Raw genomic sequence first — 21,113 nt, 5'->3', positions numbered from 1 at the left:
CTTCGCCGGAGGCCTAGTTTCGTTTCACTGCCCTAGCATGTCACTCATGCAGAGGGACAGCACGGCTCCTCCCGGCGGCCGTTCTGCACAGGGGAGGGACACTCCCCACTGCTGTGCGTGTCTCCTCCCCTGTAGGTCTCTCTGGCTCTCCAGATCCCGCTCTTCATGCAAGTCCCGCCCCCTCTCTTCGCTCCGGCGGCCATTTTCTCAGAGTTCTCTCAGCGTTGGTCTGCGTTCTGCATCCCTGCTGAGGTGCTGTGTTTGGGGGTCCGGGCTTCGGGATCTGGAGGGCACACAACACCGCTCTGCACAGCACAGCGGTCTGGTAAGCCACAACCGGCTCTGGTTGTGGACCTCTGATATACTCTCTGGGGTTCATTCTCTGGCAGAGCCCCCACTCCAGCAGCATGTCTCACACGAGGAGCAAGGCTCCAAAGCTTTACTCTGTATGCGCTGCATGTAATCTGCTGCCTGAACCGAGCACCTATCCACATTGTGATGCCTGCTCTACCTTGGCGGTGCCACAGCCTGGAGTCTCTCCCCCAGTGGTCTCTCAGGCTGCTCCTGCTCCTGTGGCTGAGCTCCCGGCCTGGGTAGAATCCTTTTCTAGGTCTATCTCCCAGTCTTTTGCTGAGTCCATGGGACTTCTGTCCAGGACTTTGCTGAATATGCATCAGCCCCCCTCACAGGGTGCCTCTGCTGCTAGGGCTCTCTCAGGACCGGAGCTCACAGAGGATTCATAATCAGGTCCCAGACCCCGTCCTCCTAAGAAGAGACGTAGGGTTCCCTCTCCCTCCTCCCGCGGCTCTGATTCAAGAGCGGACTCGCAGGATGAGGAGAATGCCTTTACAGGGGGCTCGGAGGCTAACTCCATGTACCCCATTGATCTGTCCAAAAGTGACTCAGATCTTAATGACTTGATTGCTTCCATTAATTCTGTTCTGGATCTTAATCTGCCAGTATCAGAGGAGCAACCCTCTCTGGCAGAAAAGCACCGGTTTACCTCTCCTAAGAGGGCAAAGAGTGTGTTCTAGAACTACTCCAGTTTTCAGGCCGCTGTGTCCAAGCCCAGGGCCTGTCCTGACAAACGCTTCCCGAAGCGTGGTTCTGATGACCGTTTTCCCTTTCCACCTGAGGTGGTCAAGGAGTGGGCTCAGTCCCCAAAGGTAGACCCCCCGGTGTCTACGCTCTCAGCCCGAACTGTTGTGTCGGTGGCTGATGGCACCTCCCTTAAGGATTCCACTGACCGCCAGATTGACCTTCTGGCCAAATCCGTATATGAAGCGGCGGGGGCCTCGTTTTCCCCGACTTTTGCAGCAGTGTGGGCTCTCAAAGCCATATCTGCTTCTCTAGAGGCGATGCATTCCCTCTCCAGGGAATCTATGCTCGAAATGGTTGCCTTGACTTCCCAAGCTTCAGCTTTTTCATCCTATGCCATGTCTGCCATGCTGGAGGCTTCTCACCGCACTGCGGTGGCTTCGGCTAATTCCCTCGCTATCCGCAGGATCTTGTGGCTTCGAGAGTGGAAGGCAGATGCTTCTTCAAAGAAGTACCTTGCTGGGCTCCCTTTTGCTGGGTCCCGGCTGTTCGGAGAACAGCTGGATGAAATTATTAAGGAAGCTACTGGCGGGAAGAGTACTTCCATGCCACAAACCAAAGCCAGGAAACCTGCCCAGGGTAGGAATCAGTCGAGGTTTCGCTCCTTTCGTCCCTCCAACTGGTCGTCCTCTAAGCCTTCGGCCTCGTCCACTAACTCAGCCAAGGACCAGAAATCCAACTGGCGCCCAAAAGCGCGTCCACAGAAGACGGCAGGAGGTGCTGCCACTAAGGCAGCCTCCTCGTGACTATCTGCCCGCTCCAGCAACGTCCTTGGTCGGTGGCAGGCTCTCCCACTTTGGCGACACTTGGTTTCAACACGTCTCCGATCAGTGGGTGAGAGATATCATCTCCCACGGCTACAGGATAGAATTTTCTTCCAGTCCGCCAAACAGATTTTTTTCTGTCAACCCCCCCCCTGCTCCAAGGCCGCCGCCTTCTCACAGGGCGTGGCATCCTTGCAGGCCAACGGAGTAATTGTACCGGTGCCCGCCCGGGAACGGTTCAGAGGTTTCTACTCAAATCTCTTTCTAGTCCCCAAAAAGGATGGTACTTTCCGGCCCATCCTGGATCTCAAGCTTCTCAACAAGCATGTTCAGGTGCGGCACTTTCGCATGGAGTCTCTGCGATCAGTCATTGCCTCAATGACCCAAGGGGATTTCCTGGCGTCCATCGACATCAGAGACGCCTATCTGCATGTGCCAATTGCAGTCTCACACCAGCGTTGGTTACGTTTTGCAATCGGAGAAGATCATTTCCAATTTGTGGCTCTCCCTTTCGGGTTGGCCACAGCCCCTCGGGTATTCACCAAGGTCATGGCTGCAGTGATTGCGGTTCTGCACCTACAGGGGTTGGCAGTGATCCCTTACCTGGACGACCTTCTAGTCAAGGCTTCATCCAGCGCAGACTGTCAGCGGAGTGTCTCGCTCACTCTCGCCACTCTAGCCCAATTCGGGTGGCTGGTCAATCTTCCCAAATCCACCCTGACTCCGACCCAGAGTCTAACGTACCTAGGGATGCAGTTTGAGACTTTGCCGGCACTTGTGAAGTTGCCCTTAGTCAAACAGAAGTCCCTCCAACTGGCAGTGCGCTCTCTGCTGAGGCCCCGCCGTTATACCCTCAGGCGTCTGATGCAGGTGCTGGGTCAAATGGTGGCGTCAATGGAAGCTGTCCCCTTTGCCCAGTTCCATCTGCGCCCCCTGCAGCTGGACATTCTCCGCTGTTGGGACAAGCGGCCTTCCTCCTTACACAGGCTAGTGGCTCTGTCGCTACAGACCAGGAGCTCTCTTCAGTGGTGGCTTCGGCCCCTCTCTCTGTCCCAGGGGCGCTCCTTCCTGACCCCGTCCTGGGTGATCCTCACCACGGATGCCAGTCTATCCGGCTGGGGAGCGGTATGTCTCCACCACAGAGCGCAGGGCACTTGGACTCCGTCCGAGTCAGCCCTTTCAATCAATGTGCTGGAAACCAGAGCCGTGCTTCTAGCTCTTCTAGCTTTTCACCACCTGTTGGCGGGCAAGCACATTCGAGTCCAGTCAGACAACGCGACAGCGGTTGCCTACATCAATCACCAAGGCAGGACACGCAGCCGCCTGGCAATGTTGGAGGTACAACGCATCCTTCAATGGGTGGAGGACTCCAAGTCCACCATATCCGCAGTCCACATCCCAGGCGTGGAAAACTGGGAGGCAGATTATCTCAGCCGTCAAACCGTGGATGGTGGCGAGTGGTCCCTGCACCCGGCAGTGTTTCAGTCAATCTGCCGCAAATGGGGCACTCCGGACGTGGACCTAATGGCATCCCGTCACAACAACAAAGTTCCTGTTTACGTGGCTCGCTCCCACGATCCTCAGGCATTCGCCGCGGACGCTCTGGTTCAAGACTGGTCCCAGTTTCGTCTGTCCTACGTGTTTCCCCCTCTAGCTCTCTTAGCTCTCTTGCCCAGAGTCCTGCGCAAGATCAGAATGGAGGGCCGTCGAGTCATCCTCATTGCACCGGACTGGCCCAGGCGAGCTTGGTATCCAGACCTGCTCCATCTGTCCATAGAGATGCCGTGGCATCTCCCGGACCGTCCAGACCTTCTCTCGCAAGGTCCGTTTTTCCGCCTGAATTCTGCGGCTCTCAAATTGACGGCGTGGCTCTTGAGTCCTGGATTTTGACGGCTTCTGGTATTCCTCCTGAAGTCATCTCCACTATGACTCGGGCCCGTAAGTCTTCCTCCGCTAAGATCTATCACAGGACTTGGAGAATTTTCCTATCCTGGTGTCGCTCTACCGACCATCCTCCTTGGCCTTTCTCCTTGCCGACCCTTCTGTCTTTTCTACAGTCCGGTCTGCAGCTAGGTCTGTCCCTCAACTCTCTCAAGGGACAAGTCTCAGCTCTGTCAGTTCTGTTCCAGCGACATCTCGCTCGGCTGGCTCAGGTGCGCACCTTCATGCAGGGCGCGTCTCACATCATTCCGCCTTACCGGCGGCCCTTGGATCCCTGGGACCTTAATTTGGTTCTCACGGTTTTGCAGAAACCCCCCTTTGAGCCTCTTAGGGAAGTTTCCGTGTATCGTCTTTCACAGAAAGTGGCCTTTCTGGTGGCCATTACTTCCCTCGGGAGAGTCTCTGATTTGCCTGCGCTCTCTTCGGAGTCACCTTTTTTGGTTTTTCATCAAGACAAGGTGGTTCTCCGTCCGACTCCGGACTTTCTTCCTAAGGTGGTTTCTCCTTTCCACCTTAACCAGGACATTACCCTACCTTCCTTTTGTCCTGCTCCTGTTCATCGCTTTGAAAAAGCGTTGCATACTCTGCATCTGGTGCGTGCTCTCCGGATTTGTGTCTCGCACCGCTGCTCTTAGGCGGTGCACTTCTCTTTTTGTGCTAACCACAGGTCGGCGCAAGGGTCTCTCTGCTTCTAAGCTGACCTTAGCCCGTTGGATTAGATCGACCATTTCGGACGCCTACCAGAGTACTCGGGTGCCTCCCCCGCCGGGGATCAAGGCACATTTGACCAGAGCTGTCGGTGCCTCTTGGGCTTTTAGGCACCAGGCTACGGCTCACCAAGTCTGTCAGGCTGCCACTTGGACTAGCCTGCATACCTTTTCGAAGCACTACCAAGTGCATGCTCATGCTTCGGTAGATGCGAGCTTGGGCAGACACATCCTTCAGGTGGCTGTCGCCCATTTGTGAAGTTAGGTTCTGCCTACTTCTTAGTTTATTCTGTTTATTTCCCACCCAGGGACTGCTTTGGAACGTCCCATGGTCTGGGTCTCCCAAAGGAACAATAAAGAAAAAGAGAATTTTGTTTACTTACCGTAAATTCTTTTTCTTATAGTTCTGTATTGGGAGACCCAGCACCCTCCCTGTTGCCTGTTGGCAATTTTTTCTTGTTCTGCGTGTTCTCACCGGCTGTTGTCATGGACAGAGTCTCCGGTTGTTCCGGCTCTTGCTCTGTTCTACTTGTGGGTGGCTATTCTCCTTCAGCTTTTGCAATAAACTGGCTGGGTCTGCTCACCAGGGGGTGTATAAGCTCAGAGGGAGGAGCTACACTTTTTAGTGTAGTACTTTGTGTGTCCTCCAGAGGCAGAAGCTAAACACCCATGGTCTGGGTCTCCCAATACGGAACTAATAAGAAAAAGAATTTACGGTAAGTAAACAAAATTCTCTTTTGGCCTGGGCGATGTACAATAATACCTCATTGAGGGATCAATTACTCACGGCACAAATAGAGCGTGCATTCCCAGGCAGTGGTATATCTGACTAAACAACAGTACCTCATTGAAGGATTGAATTACCATATATGGCATTAATATAATACTGTCATCTGCGCGAGTAAGCCTTGGACAGCCCCTGATGAACCTCCGTTCAATTGTTGGTCCATGAGGAGAAACGCGTCGGGCAGTGAGCTACGCTTAATGGCGGAGTAGTAGCTCTCAGCTACTGGTGATATCCAGAAGTTTGTTGCTTAAAAGCATGGACTGTGTCCTCTAACCTGAGAAGCTGACTATATTATTTATAAAATGCTGAGTATAAAGAAATGTCTATTTAGCATATTAAAGGGGTAAAATTGTGAAATACTAAATACATATTTCCCCAGAGTGCCTGTGTGGGTGCATGAGAACCTCACGAGATACTGTATAAGGCTCTCACAGAGATCAGCAGCACTAATAAGATTGTCAGTACAGGGTTTTGAAGGGTCAGTCCACACTGAGCGGGGGCACCACTACGTTAACCCTTGCAGGGTGCTGACCCCTGCGGTCAGGAAGGGAGAAGAATAGGGAATTTGCCCGGGATCCTCCCTGTGACTGTAATTTTTTGCATCAAACAATTTTGTTTTTAATTTGCACGTTGTTGGTTTAATGGAATAAAGTATTGAATTTTATGGTGGGGTTTGTTTTTTCGAGGTGCACTTTAATAATATTTTAGTCTGTATGAAGAAGGCCTACGGCAGTGCGGTGGGATTGTGGCAGTCTCTCCCAAAAATCCTGTACACATGGCTCATACTAAAGGACAATACAAGGAGATATGCGACTATGTAGGGAGGTTAGGGTTAAGCCCACCCCTACAGAAGTAGCCGTCACACTGATGCTCTATGTAAAATGTGCAAAATGTAAAGGGTGCTTGACACGCTGCAACATCGCTAGCGATCTCGTTAGCGATGTGACACGCCAGATCGAGATCGCACATAGGTCATTTTTGTAGCGCCGGTCACATGTGCGATCTCGGCAAATCGTATGTGCGATTTGGCATGTTACATCGCTAACGAGATTGCTAGCGATGTCGCAGCGTGTAAAGCACCCTTTAGTGTAATGTATAATGTGCATGTGAATTGTATAAAAAGCCAACAGGTGGCAGTGTTGTAGCATGGCTGTCCTGGCACCTGGGTGTGCAGGGAGAGAGAAGTGGTAGGAGAGTAGGTTATATAAAAGGAAGTGATAAAGGGAAGAAAATAGGAGAGTCCCTCAGGAGATTTGCTGATAAGAACCCCAATTTGTAGATTCTGATCCTAAGGGTCACCCCTGTGGCTGTGACATGTAGGATCCATCTGGATTGTTGAACCTAAGAAGAGGGTTTTAATCTGACGGTCGGGGGTCTGGCATCCATATTACCTGGCTCATAATACTCAACGATTTCCTTAGTAACTGGAGGTCAGTACCGGCGAAGCGCGCACTGGAGTGAGGCAGAAGTTGAGGAAAAATAAAGTTTGCACGTTTAAGAGAAGAAACCTTGTCTGGACTTTTATTTGCTGAAACTGAGAAAATGGTGTCGCCTGAATGGTTACGGAGTTCTCCTGTGTGTGGTGCGGCGATGGGGAGGCGAGAAGTTAAAGGATGGCTGCGCTGCAGCCTGTCGACCCCTGCTACCACGACTACTATTGCTGCCTTCCACCACAATTATATGAATACCACCCAAGTGTTCCAGTAATTGGAGTCCATGTCACCAGTATGGACTCGTTTGTGAATTCTTCTAGCTACTTGATAAACCCAATACTGCTCAATTGTTAGATGAGCGGTGGGGGTGTAGTGGAAGACACTAACGTCTTGCTGAGCGCAGCCCTGGTTCAGTTCTCTGCACCACATCCACCCCTCTAGTGCAGGGGAAGGGTTGCTGGGACTTGTGGTGCAGGGCACCCACTCGCAGTTCGTTCTTCCCTCAGGACCACTTCCCAGCTGTGATTGCAGCAGGTCCCAGTGCCCCCAAACACCACACAATGACACATTTTCCTGAACCAAAACAACGGGCACACTTCTTCAATATAACAAGGGACATCAGCATTGATAAATACAGTCCTTTGGACCTCCACTCTAGTTCTCCACTGAGGTCATTGCTATTAGCAACCGCAGCCACTCTTAATTTGCCCGCCAGCCACTTCCCTAGTACTCGGGCCTCCGAGCCCCTCATCCCCTCTCTCCTGCTTCACTATGTTGGGCAGATTCAAATATACCTTCAGATGGCCCATTGTCCCAGCCATAGGGATTTGGCTATAAACTATGGCGGGTCTGTTAGGGACAGCACTCCTCTGGTTCCAGTTTCAGTTCCGTGGGAGCCCACTGACCTTCAGCCGCTTGAGGGGGTTCTCTGGATATCTGCCAGGGTGTGGCCACCATACACACCGTCCGGACTTCGCCCGCTCAGGACATGCCTACGACAGCCCAACTCTCACTAGGCCTCCACGGGCCCGGCGCCTGGATTCGGCCCTGAGGGCCAGACTAATTAGCTCAATTTGGGGGGGGGATCTTTACTGTTGACTCTCTTTGGGGACTTTCCTGTACTTCCCTGTCTGCTCACCATTTTTGTGCCCTAGTCTCATCCCACACTAATCTTTTCTTGCCTAGCAGGTACCAGGGAAGTGGCTTTGCACAGGGTTGCCACCTAGTGGCTGCATACACATAACACACACCAATAGACATAGCATTACTGTAAGGCTGGGGCCACACGGGGATTACTGCGATCCCCTAGCATGACACTCGGCTCACGCTGGCAGCACAGCAGAGCCGAGTGTCATGCTAGTATCCATGCGACTAAGGTCCGACTGTGTGAGTGGACCTCAGCTGCGGGGGGAGGGCCGGCGCTGAGGAGGGGCGTGCCGGCTCTGAGGAGGGGGGGAGGGATTTCTCTCCCTCTCTCCTCCGTAGCTGGCTATTGCGATTCTCGCTCTGCACGCGTGGTACACCGGTGTACTGCGAGTACGTGCGATTTTTCTATCACCCCATTAACTTGAATGGGTGCGAGAGAAAAGAGTCTCGCATTACAGTCGTAGCATGCTGCGATTGTTTTCTCGGTCTGATTGGGGCTGAGAAAATAATCGTTCATGTGCGCTGACACACAGGCTAAAATTGTTCCGAGTGGAATGCGATGTTTTATCGCACTCCACTCACACCGATTTTCTCGCTGTGTGGCTTACGCCTAACTAAACAATACTTCTTCAGACAGGGAATTTTGTAGGTCTGGGGTGGGCAGAGCCCTACACCCCCCTTACACAATCACTGCGTAATCTGCTATACTAATGGCCAGTTCTGCTGCATTGCTGGGTAGTTTTGTCTTAGACTTGTGATGAAGCCAGCCCTGCAGAATCCTTGAATACTCTTCTATACTACTAGGCATTTCTGCCTTGGATTCTGTGACAAACTGCTCTGCTATATTGCCGAACACACTCTGCTGTTCGTCTGCCACCTCTGCTCCTCCACGGAGTTAACACTACTTCACCGATGGTCCAATTTTGACTTGGCAGCTCCTGGAAAACTCAGCTTTGCTATTCTAGTTCCTCATCCAGCGATTCCGCTTTGTTCCACCTGTTGCCTTTCTGCCATCACAGTTTTTCTTATTCCTCCGGATCTCCCTGCTGTACCAGCATCTTCTGCCCGTGCTACCTAACAACTGTTCATCTGGGTCAAGGGTTTAGAGCAGAGCCGCACAACCTGTGGCCTGGGTCAATGCCAATCTCTGCAGATGTCAACCATAAGGACACATTTATGCTTGTCTTTCAAGAAAACTATATGTGAGCAGCTACAGACATATAGAATGGTAATGACACAAAAAACATGGCCCACAGTTTAGGAGTGGGAACAAAAAGTACAAATGGTGCACTCAGGGGCATTTCTCTGGGTCCCCCATATATCGTGAGAATGGAGTCCCTTGATCCATGTTTAGTACACCAGAAAGGAGTATATGAATTAGAAAGGTGACTATATATTAAGGCAGCTATCTCCACTGTAGTTTATGAAGATTGTGAAATGTTAGGTTGTTAGTACAACAGTTATATTCTTTAGTGTAGGGAAATGGGTATATACGTGGACTCTTAGAGAAATATAGGAGTTCTGGAAGTGGAGCCTCCACCTAGCAAACATTTAAAATATTTTTACTGTTAACGGCTGTCACGGGTGTCTTCGGTGACACAGGAAAGCCTATACTAGCCCTAAGGTTGGGGCCCCTGCGCAAACCTAACACCCGGAGGTACCCTTAATGGTAGGGAGGTGCGGGCCTCCAATCTAAGCCCTATCTCCTGTCCTTGTCCCTGATGTTATGACCCAGTCCACAACGCACCACCCAGGGGGAATGTGCATGAACAGGAGACTACACCCCACCAACAAAAAATAGACAAACGGGTAATACTACAATAACTCGTAAACACGGCAACCACACACAAAGGAGCTTCTAAAAGTGCAGGAGGGGAAACCCCATATGAGGGGGGGAATAAACAGTCTGCTGGATAACTTCCAAACCTAAACAGACACACCTGAAGATGCTGCAGCAAAACACCAATGCTGCAGCCAAAGCACTACTGAGAAAGTAACAACAGCTCCTTCCACCTCCTGGCTCAGCTTCCAAATGATAGGAAATAACCGGCACCCTCTGGTGGAAATTGAGAGTATTTATAAGAACTGGGCGTGGTCAAAACTGGAATCACCTGACCAGGAGCTGTTGGAAGGAAACCTGGCATTAACCTAATTTAATAAGCTGAGTCTCACAAAATAAAATGACTCAGTCTGAGAACTAATCACCAAGACCTGCAACTGAGCAAAGTCCACGACAATGACCTTGAGCTCGATCTCAAACCATGGCAACTTGATGGATGAACATTCTGTAGGAAGGTCGATCTTGTCCAGCCTAGATAGGTCCACAAGGGTCTTCTCTGCCGTTTCTTGATAGTATCAAGCCATCGGGCAGCTGGTCTTAAAATATATATTGTATTTTTAATTTGTCATAAATATCTCATGAGGTATCAGCCCTTTAATTTTTATTGCAGCACTTTTAAAATGGTTTAATATGACAAGGTGGCCCTCAAACCCAAAGGGAGCCCTTCACATTAGAGGTGTTACGGGAAGCGCTTCGGCCCCTGATTCTTTACTACTTATAATATTAGTGTCTTCTATGACAGAACAGTCCTTGGGACCCTCAAGCTGTGTCTGTACTTCAGTTAGTTTTGTTTGGTAGAGTCACTAAGGAAGACGTATGGTATATAGATCTTTAGAGGCGATACACTTCCAAAGCCAGCGTGAGTTATTGTGACTCCTCATAACCCGGGGCTCAGAGTCGCATAGACATGTTGACATAGGTGGTGACCACAGTGATGAACTGAGCACATCATCTCTGATTCCTTCAAACTTGTCTGAGCATGTAATCTGTCACATTGCTTGGTATAGAATGAGATGCTTCTTGTGAAAATGGCCATTTTCCCCCTCTATGATTTGCATAACTTTTCTTCTGGATATAAAGCTTCTAAATGTCTCCTTGCTCATTTCACCCTAGGGTGCTGAGTGTATCGGGATGATCAGCGTAGGTATTTTGCTTTTGGCATCATCCCACAAGGTGTCATATGAAGAGAAGTACACTCATCATATCATGTGTTAGAACAAAACTCCTTGGGAGATGGGGGCTCTAGTCGCTCAGCTGCAGAATGTAGGAACAAAGTAAACAAGGAACAAAGCAAGCCTACCCGTAGAGGCTGAAAGCGGACATTATCCAATGTACACATGTGGTCAAAATTGTTGGTACCCCTCGTTTAATGAAAGAAAAACCCACGATGGTCACAGAAATAACTTGAATCTCTCAAAAGTAATAATAAATAAAAAATCTATGAAAATGAACAATTGAAAGTCAGACATTGCTTTTCAACCATGCTTCCACAGAATTTAAAGAAAAATAAAACTCATGAAACAGGCCTGGACAGAAATGATGGTACTCCTGAAAATAATGTGACAAAAGGGACATGGTAAATCAAAGTGTGTCCTTTAATTAGCATTACAGGTCTCCACAATCTTGTAATCAATCAGTGGACCTGTATATAGGGCTACAGATACTCACTGTGCTGTTTAGTGACATGGGGTGTACCGTACTCAGCATGGAACAGGGGAAGCAAAGAAAAGAGTTGTCTCAGGAGATTAGAAAGAAAATTATAGATAAGCATGTTAAAGGTAAAGGTTATAAGACCATCTCAAAGCTGCTTGATGTTCCTGTGATGACAGCTGCACATATTATTCAGAAATTTAAGATCCATAGGACTGTAGCCATCCTCCCTGGACGTGGCCGTAGGAGAAAAATTGATGACAAATCAAAGAATCCGATAACACGAATGGTAACAAAAGAGCCCATAAAACTTCTAAAGAGATTAAAGGTGAACTTCAAGCTCAAGGAACATCAGTGTCAGATCGCACCATCCGTCGTTGTTTGAGCCAAAGTGGACTTCATGGGAGACGACCAAGGAGGACACCATTGTTGAAAAAAAAAATCATAAAAAAGCCAAACTACCTGTTGACAAACCATAAAGCTTCTGGGAGAATGTCCTATGGACAGATGAGACAAAGATGGATCTTTTTGGCAAGGCACATCAGCTCTATGTTCACAGATGGATAGATGAAGCATATCAAGAAAAGAGCACTGTCCCTACTGTGAAACATGGAGGAGGCTCTGTGATGTTCTGGGGCTACTTTGCTGCATCTGGCACAGGGCGTCTTGAATCTGTGCAGGGTACAATGAAACTGAGGACGTGCTACATCCGAAACGCGTAATATACCGCCATGCATTGCTTTTATGGAACATGGAAATTAAATTTTAAATATTTTTTAAATAAAGAAGTTTTTTAAGGAAAAACAACAGGATTTGGATATTGGATTTTTTTGCTCTGGAATTATCTCATAGGAGCTGTATACATCACGTAAAAGACACCGAGACTGATGTATAAATATCAGTTAGGAGACACACAGACAGCTGTATATGTGTCGCCCAAGGTTATGGGGTACTCGGTCCCGGGCGGTGTATCACTGGGGAATGTCACTTTGGTGACCGTTGTCCGGTCCCGTGCCCTGGGTGCTTTTTAAAAGGAGAATATTGACAGGGGATTTGAATAATGTTCAAACGTGACGCCACTTGCAGTGTTACGGCTATAGAGATAGAGCCGCCGCTGCACAGTTTTCACCACTGGGGCTGGTGTTAGTGGCAGCTTGGATGTTAGGCCCTCCGCAAGCAGAGCCGGGCCCCTGAGGGTAGGTGATGTAGATGGGTGTTGAAAGAAGCTAGGCCACACAATGGGTTTCAGTGTAACTGGTTCTTTTACTCACTGCAAGCTGGTAACTGGTCACCCGAGGCTGGCTGGTCTTAACCGCAGGTCCCCGTAGTCCTAGTGCAGGTTTAGTGACCTGGTGGCTTTTTTCCCCTGCACCTGTCTTTGGTTGGTCTGTCCCCGTGGCTTGGAGCACCTGGGGGTCCCCGTCTGGTGGTCTTCGACAGCAGTCCGTGTGACGGTAGCGTGAACCCCGTGGGGTTGGAGTCTCTGGTCCTGTCCCCGGTTCTCCCGTTGCTATTGTGTCCTGAACTTCAAGGTCAGTGAGGTCCTTGATTGTCCCCTCACTGTGCAGATTTTATCAGGTCTGCCTGGAGCGCTTGCCTAACCTAGGATTCCGTACCCTGTTGGTGTGTAGTTCTGGGAGTACTCCACCGTACTCCAATGGCAACTAACCACCTGGGCCCTTAGGTCACTGTTCACTCCTGACAGTCCTTCCTTTCTCTTTCACCATCACTGCTCGAATGACTACTGTCTCACCGACTGTCCACTGTGTGACCCTCCCACCTGATCATCTGGTGGACTGGATTGGCTCCACCTCTAGGCGGCCATCCATTGGTCTGACCCTAGCCCGATACCATTCTATGGGGGATATTGGGGAAAACAGGGATTACCTGGAGTGTTTGTGTATTACTGACACTGGTCTTCTGGGTCCCTAGGGGGTAGGCCCTGCATCCTGGTGGGGATACAGTACCTTGTAGCTCCCTGATGGCTTCAGGGGCGCTACATATACATCACAATGGAGACACCAAGACTGCTGTATATGCATTCCAGGAGACAATGAGACTGCAGTACATACATCACAGGAGATGCTGGGGACTCTGCTACTGTATTCCTCTGAGTGCCTAAACACAAAGTTTGTCCTCATGCCAGCACTGGCCAGCATGAGGACCTAATTATCCATGACATGAACCCCAGCATTCAGTAGTAAACGCTGCATGGGGGAGGTTGCAATGCAAGAATGAATTGCGGTCTCTGAGAATCTGTCTAGGAGCTGGAGAAAAGGTCCAGAGTGGTTCTCCACACCTGCTGTAGTGGTTTCTTGAGCCTGCTTGTATAAGGAACCCTCAAAAGAAACTACATCATGGGTAAGTATGAAATGAACGGTCTGGAGTAGGAAGTGATCCTGATGAAGGTTGGAGGGCCTACGTGTAGATATCAATGTGCAGAAGCGTTTTGTTTTCTTGGTGACATGTCGCTCTCCAGGACTAAGCATTGCTGTTCCTGCACAGGTGTACTGCCAGACAGTCAGTGTGCATGCACACCTCAGCATAGGAGACATCATGTCTCCATAGTAATGCGCCGCCATCCATGATCAACTCTGGATGGCGTCTGGTCTCCATGGTGATGCTGCACAGTCACTTGCAGCCAGAGAAATTTTAGTTATTCAATAAGCTATTAACTTTTTTTTGTTGTTATACTGATGAAAGGCATAGTGCGAGTGTCATGTATCCGCCTGTGGTCTGTATGCTACATGTCCTCTTGTATGTTTTTCTCCTCCTGTAATGACTGTTCCTTGTCATGGTTCTGTGTTGCCCATAGCAACCAGTCACATCGCTGCTTTCATTTCATCAGAGATGTTTATGAAATGAAAGATGATCTCTGATTGGTCGCCATGGACAACAATCACTTCCCCCTCCATGACATATACATATCCATTAATTAGAGGCTCTGGGTATTTTGTGTAGACTCTAGAGCTGTGTTATACAGTCAGCACCGACCTCTAACAGCAGCGACCAGAGCTGACTCAGTTCGCTGCTGTTTTACCCTTTAAATGCTACAGTCAATCTCTTACCAAGTCATTCAAGAAGTGTGATTTTCTTTGGGTGGTAGTTTGGGCAGCCATTGTCCTGATCATCCCGAGACGCGATTGTGAGATATGAATTGGTTATCATGGCATCCGTGTTAACTGCTGAAAACCCCATTTGTGGCCATTTTGGTACTTCCATGAAGCTGAGCCACAGGCCAACAGGCTGAGCTTCATAGGTGACTGTGATGTTTACTATATTCCCCAATACTAAAATAAAAATCTGCAAAAGTTGAATTGGACCAAGTAAATGCCATAAAGCAAAAGAAAAAAAAGGTGGAATTCTTTAGTCACCCCATCTCTCCTAAAAAATGGAACTAAAAGTGATCTAAACATCGTATGTAACTCAAAACGCTGCCAAGAAAAAAGTAATCTCACCACACAATAATAAAGTCCTCATACAGATTCACGGACAGAAAAAGAAAAAAGTTATTACGGGTAGTAATGAACGAGCTCTAAAATGCTCGTGTGCTCGGTACTCGAATCGAGCAGGTCGGACGCTCAGATGGGCTCAACCTTGAGTACCGAGTATAATGGAAATCAATGGGAAACTCGAGCATTTTCTGCCAAGGTCCACATGGAAATTTCTACAACCTTTTGGGGCTGCACAAAATTATCAACTTGAAAATGACCCTTCTATGTTTAGTTAAACAATTAATTAACCCACCCCTAATGTGGTGACTGGAACTACTTCTTTTTGGTGTGGCTGTGATGTTCTGTGATATTGATCATGTTGCTGCTCACAACTGCTTTTCAAATTTTGTCTGGAGCACTCTTTGTGATAATGAGATTGGTAAATCATATACATCACATGGGAGATGCTGGGGGCATATGTGACGCCCTGGACTATCAGGTCGTCACAGGGTATTGTGCAATCTGTCCTTCTGTGCAATATCCACCTCCTCCTTGGTTATGGGTCCCCAGCTATATGGTGTTGCCTACATCAGTCATTAAAATCCTAGGTACACTCTGCACCACACCCACCAGACACACCAGGGGACGGCCTGAGTGGAATAGGGTCGCCCACTTGAGGGGATGGTTAAGGGGAGGTCAGGAGTGTCAGGAGTAGTTCAGTTGGCGAGTGGAGAGTGAAGTGTAGGAGGTGAAAGAGAGAGGAGGTCAGGAGCTGGGCTCCTTGGAAGCAACTAGGTGGCAGACGGTGGTCTGGGCTTGGTAGGAGCTGGACCCCCGGTCGCAGGGGATCGTGACAAGGGGCACGGAACTGTCGAGGAGGACAGCCGGCGGCCTTGTATAGTAGTCATCGGTAAATGTGATTGGAACATTTTACTATCTTTTTTGCGCATGTGGTGTGTGTGACATAGTCAGGCACATCCTATTTAATTTATTAAGGAGGGACTCTGAAACTTACAAAGTGTATACAGACAATATAAGAACTAGCAAAAATTAGAAGGAAGAGGAACTCCAATACACCATGTATTAGACACAAAAGAGGGGAATAATACACATTCTGTTAAAATGATTAGGTAGTGGGACTGTTACACTAATAAAGGCTATGCACCAAGGGAAAGTGCTGCCAAAAATGAGGAGGGACTGCAATACCCCCTGGAAGACACATAGAGCAGAGCCGAAAAACATTTTTTTCCCATTATTAAGGAGTGGGAACTCCTAGACTGAGAAAGTGTCACATGGAGGTTTGCACAAAACTTGCCAACTGTCATGGTGGCGTCAGGCTCTGTTCACATTGCATATTCTGACATTCAGCCCGATGGTTTCCTTGGTGTATCTGATCAACACAGGCAGACCCAGTGGTCTACCTGCTGTCTGTTCATAGACAGGCTGGCAAAAGTAAATCTCTACTAGACTGCTCATTAGGCTTCTTTTTCTTCTTATCCCATGTTGTAAGGAAGCCAATTGTAACACAGCCGTCCGGTGTAGAGGCTGTGAGCAGTAGTAGTGTACCCACTGTACCTCAGGGGGAACCTAGGCTTACCCTTTAGTGGGAGGGGCCTAACTAAGCTCCTACTATGAGGCAGATGTCAGGTACGACTCCCAGGACAGTAACCAGGACTGTGGCAGCTGACCCCCAGGGCAGGTACGGACACTGGTACGGACACAGTTATAGGTAGGTACAGTCTCTAGTGCAAGGCGAAAACAGCCGGGATGGCTGAAACAGGCAGGCCAATGGGTACTTACTGGAATGGTGGGCACCTGACAACTACACAGACAGGACACTGACTAACTGAAGGTTTTGCTCACGGGGAGCCCATATTTGTCATGGTAGCGATGGGTCATGTGATGACCCCTGACACGACCATGACGTACTTCCTATAAGAGCCGACAGAGTGGCGGCTCTTAAGGGAAAAATTCATTTTTGATGATCAGAGCTGTGATCAGACATGGGATCCATAAAGTTCCATGAGGGGACTAGTAAATTAAATAAAAAATGTAAAAAAGTTTTTAAAAATATGGGGAAAAAAAACCCTAAACGTTCAAATCACCCCCCCATTCACCCTATTGAAAATAACAGTTAAAAAATAAAAAAATATACACATATTTGGTATCACCGTGTTTATAAATGCCCTATCTATCAAAATATAAAATCAATTAATCTGATCGGTACACGGCATGGCGAGAAAAAAATTCCAACTGCCAAAATTAAGTTTTTTGGTCTCTGCAAATGTTTTTAAAAAATGCAATAACAGGCAATCAAAATTAAGCATCTGCACAAAAATTATATAATTAAAAATACCAGCTCAAAATGCAAAAAAAATCACTGAGCCCCAGATCCCGAAAAATGAGAACACTACAGGTCTCAGAAAATGGCGCCAAAAGCGCAACTCTTTTTTTTGGATGAATTTCTGAATTCTAAAAAATGCAGGGCCTACCCCCTAGGGCTCCAGGAGACAAGTGCCGGTAACATACAAAAACTCCAGATAATCCCAGTTTTCCCCAACAATCCCCCCATACAGTGGTACAGGACTAGGGTCAGACCAATGGATAGCCGCCTAGAAGTGGAGCTAATCCAGTCCACTAGTTGACCAGGTGGAAGGGGCAGACTGAGGACGGAGAGTCAGAAAAGTCTGAGAGAGTCGAGGAGTGAAGGAGACGTACTGACGCGGGGGTTAACAGTGACCTGGGACCCAGGAGAGTAGTTGCCGGTGGAGCACTCCCGGAACTACGCATCGATGAAGTACAGGACCCTAGGACAGGTAGCAGCTCACCTGCACAGCGAGGGGACCATCAAGGACCTCGCTGACCCTAAGAATACGAAGACTCAGTAGCAAAGGGAGAAGCGGCGACAGGACCAGAGACTCCAACCCCACAGGATTCACACTACCATCAGGAGGAAAGAAGTGGACAAACCACTGGACAAGGACCCCCAGTTGCTCTACGCCACGGGGACCCATTAACCAGAGACAGTTGCAGGGGAAAAAGGTACTAGATCACTACACTGGCACTGGGACGAAGGGACCTGGAGGTGAAACCAGCCGGCCTCGGGTAACCAGTTACCACCAACAAGCACTGAGTAAAGACCAGTTGCACTAAACTATTGTGTAGAGTCGACTACCTTCTTCCAACGCCCGTCACATCACCCATCCTCTATGGGCCGGCCCTGCTTGTGGAGGGCCTACCATTGCAGGCTGCAATTAACACCAGCCCCAGTAGTGACATTTTGCAGCGCCGGCTCCATCCATATAGCCGCAACACCGCAAGTGGCGTCACGTATGAACACTAATCTAATTCCCTGTAAATACACCCCCATTACAAAAAGGGTCTAGGGCACGGAACCGGCCAAAGGCCACCACAGTGACATCCCCAAGATAAACACTGCCCGGGACCGAATACCCCATATCCCTGGGCATGACACTCAGGTGGGGTCACTCTTTTCATGAAAGCTATCTTGTTTATGTGCAACCTGCTCGGCTGTCTGTTAGACCCTCTAACCTCCAAGGAGTCTGTACATGTTTTTGCATATTATATGGGCCTTCTAACACTCCCCTTTCCTCTCTGTTTAATTCCTCTAACCTCCTGGGTCTGCTGTCCGCCTACTGGGCCTACGTGGACATCTTTGACAAAAAAGAGGCCGATACTCTGTCCCCACACAGACATTACAAATGCCCTATTGACCTACCCCTTGGGTTTACTCCTCCTCGTGGTTGTATTTATCTGTGACGCCCTGGCCGGGCCAGGTAGTCACAAATAGGACCCCACACAACACCCGTCCCTCACAGGTGACATCAGCCAACCTTAAAACCCTAGTCACTCCCTTAGGGCTTGATAGACACACCAGGGGGCGGAACCAGGCGGTTGGAAGACGCCCACCTAGGAGTTTTAGACAGCCCGGGGCGGGGAAAAGTGAGATCAGTTGTAGAGTTCAGTGAGAGTGGTCAGGCCTGTGTCTGAGGCCTGAAGAAAACTGACAGGTATTAGGGTAGGAGCCCTGGTGCCTTTGGCTAGGAGGCAGACGGCGGCCTCCGTCTGTAGGAGCCAGGAAGACGGCTCAGTGGAACCGAGGTGGACCGGGACAGGGCAGTGGCCCGCCGGTACCAACCCGGGCAACCGACTCAGAAACCGGAGCACACAGGGGGGTACTCAGACCCTGAAGCTAGGTCCAAAAGCGACTGGAATTGGTTAATTAACTGATTGCGGCCAGGAATAGAGGTCCTGTCCCACCCAAAGTCCCGATTGAAGGCAATGTGTCGCCCTGGGCAAGCCAGGGGACACAGGTCGCACACCACCACACCCTACATCCCAGGTAGGAACATCTAAGCTAACCAAAAATACTTGTTGCCTTCCTCCAGAGGCTGATGATTCACACCAGGGGGTGGGCCAGGCGGTTGGCTCCGCCCACCGAGGAGAACACAGCTCTGGAGGCGGGAGAAACCAGGCAGTCAGCTCAGGGAAGAGCTAGAGCGTGGAGTCGAGTCAGGGAGGAGGAAGTGGAAGGAGTGGAGGAGTAGCCCAGACAGGGCTAAAGTAAACAGCTAGTGAAAGTAAAGGAAGAAAAGTAGTAAAGGAGGAAAGCGAGAGTGGTGACAGGACAGAAAGAGTGTGCAAAGCCTGAAGAGTCCAGCTGTGTGCAGGGCAGGTCAGCAAGGTCAGCAACGGCGGTGACTGTCTGAAGGGGGACCGTTTGGAAGTTCCTGGAAGGACCCCGTAGGCTGTGTGCCCGGTGGTCTGGGGCAGTGTTCCGAAGGACAGTCAGCACCAGGGCAGGGGCCTCTCGGACCCCGGCAAGGCTTGGAGTCGCCATAATTTGCCGAATCCGTCAGTGAAGGGGACGTAGATCCCCCAACAACCAAGTCCCGATTGAAGGCAACAGCCCAGCCAGTGTAAGAGAGACACCGCCACCGCCAAGGCACAAGTTTCTTAGGGCCAGCGCCTGCGGGCAACGAGTAGAGCTCCCCCGGTCCAGCTTGAAGCCGGGGAGCGGGTTACCGGTGGGGACCCATCGCAACCAACAAGTACACCAAGGTGCTAGGAAAAGGGACATCACCGTCATCTACCGGGAGAGCAAGTGCAGCCGTCCGTGGGACCGTCTTACCAGCCGTCTGGTTTACCGTAAAAACTGTGTCAACGTCTCAGGCTGAGTGAGTACCACAGTGCCGCAAGGCACAGAGCTGCCCCCGCGTCCCTGCTCCCACCAGGCCCTGCACCTCCCAAACCATCACCGGGCCCCGGGATCACCAACCCCTACCCACGGAGGGGCAACACAACACCTGGCTGCTCCGCATCACCATCCCCGGGATCCCCGTATTGAGCAGCGGTGGTGAAATCACCACAACCGTGGGTGGCGTCACGGACTATAAACAATCCCCACACCCAACAAACCCCTTTCACTCACGGGCGAGGAGTGCCGCTCGAGAAACCCCCGGGATCCGGCCCACCGCTCGAGCCACCACTGAGCAGCAGCCGCCGGACCCGAGCAGAAGGGGTGAGCGTAGTGTGCTGACACCCTCCTCCCCGCCCGCGACAACTTGGCGTCACGAACAGGATCTTACCGCTCTGCCGTCTGGTAGAGGTGCGCCTTGTTACCGCCGGAGGTATCCGGCAGAAAAATTTCAGAAGCCGCCATCTTTGGCGCGAAAAGTTCCCGCTCGAGCGTCTTCTCGAGCAGTAGAGGCGCGAAGGCCAAAACCCCGCCCCGAGAGAGGAGGGGCCGGAAAGAGCTAAGGGGGACGCGATGGCGGCTGGACGCATGTAGCTGCAGCTATAAAAGCAGAGACGCCAGTACTCTGCAGCAATATTGGGTTCCTGGAAGGCACGATTGCCAAGATGTACGATCCAACTCCCAACGAGGAAGCCCCCGCGCCCGGCACGGCGACGTGGTTGAGGGACCAGACCGTCCCGCTGAGTAACCGTCTGCAGGCTCATATGCAACTCCTCCTGGAGGAGTGGGAGACCGACATGGCGGACGTGGTGGCTGCTATGTGGAGACGCGAGGCAGAAGAGGATTTGGAGGAGCGGGTAAGCGACCCACGCCCCTGTATTCCTGAGGGATCGGCCGTTGGAGCTGAGGGGCCCGGCCGGCTACCGCTCACCCTACCTCTCTCCCTGCTACCCGTAATAGCTGCTGCCGCCCCACCATTAGGCCCGCTACCTGCCCAACCGGTAGCGATACCCTGCCCAGCCGCTCCGGCGGACCAGCCGGCTGCAGACGTCCGGGACGTCCCTGAAGTACACCAAGGGGAACCGCTGGAGCCGC

Source organism: Anomaloglossus baeobatrachus, chromosome 3 (genome assembly GCF_048569485.1).
Source record: "Anomaloglossus baeobatrachus isolate aAnoBae1 chromosome 3, aAnoBae1.hap1, whole genome shotgun sequence".
Classification (NCBI taxonomy): Eukaryota; Metazoa; Chordata; class Amphibia; order Anura; family Aromobatidae; genus Anomaloglossus; species Anomaloglossus baeobatrachus.
The sequence above is the reverse complement of the archived record's forward strand: the minus strand, read 5'-3'. Positions refer to the sequence as shown.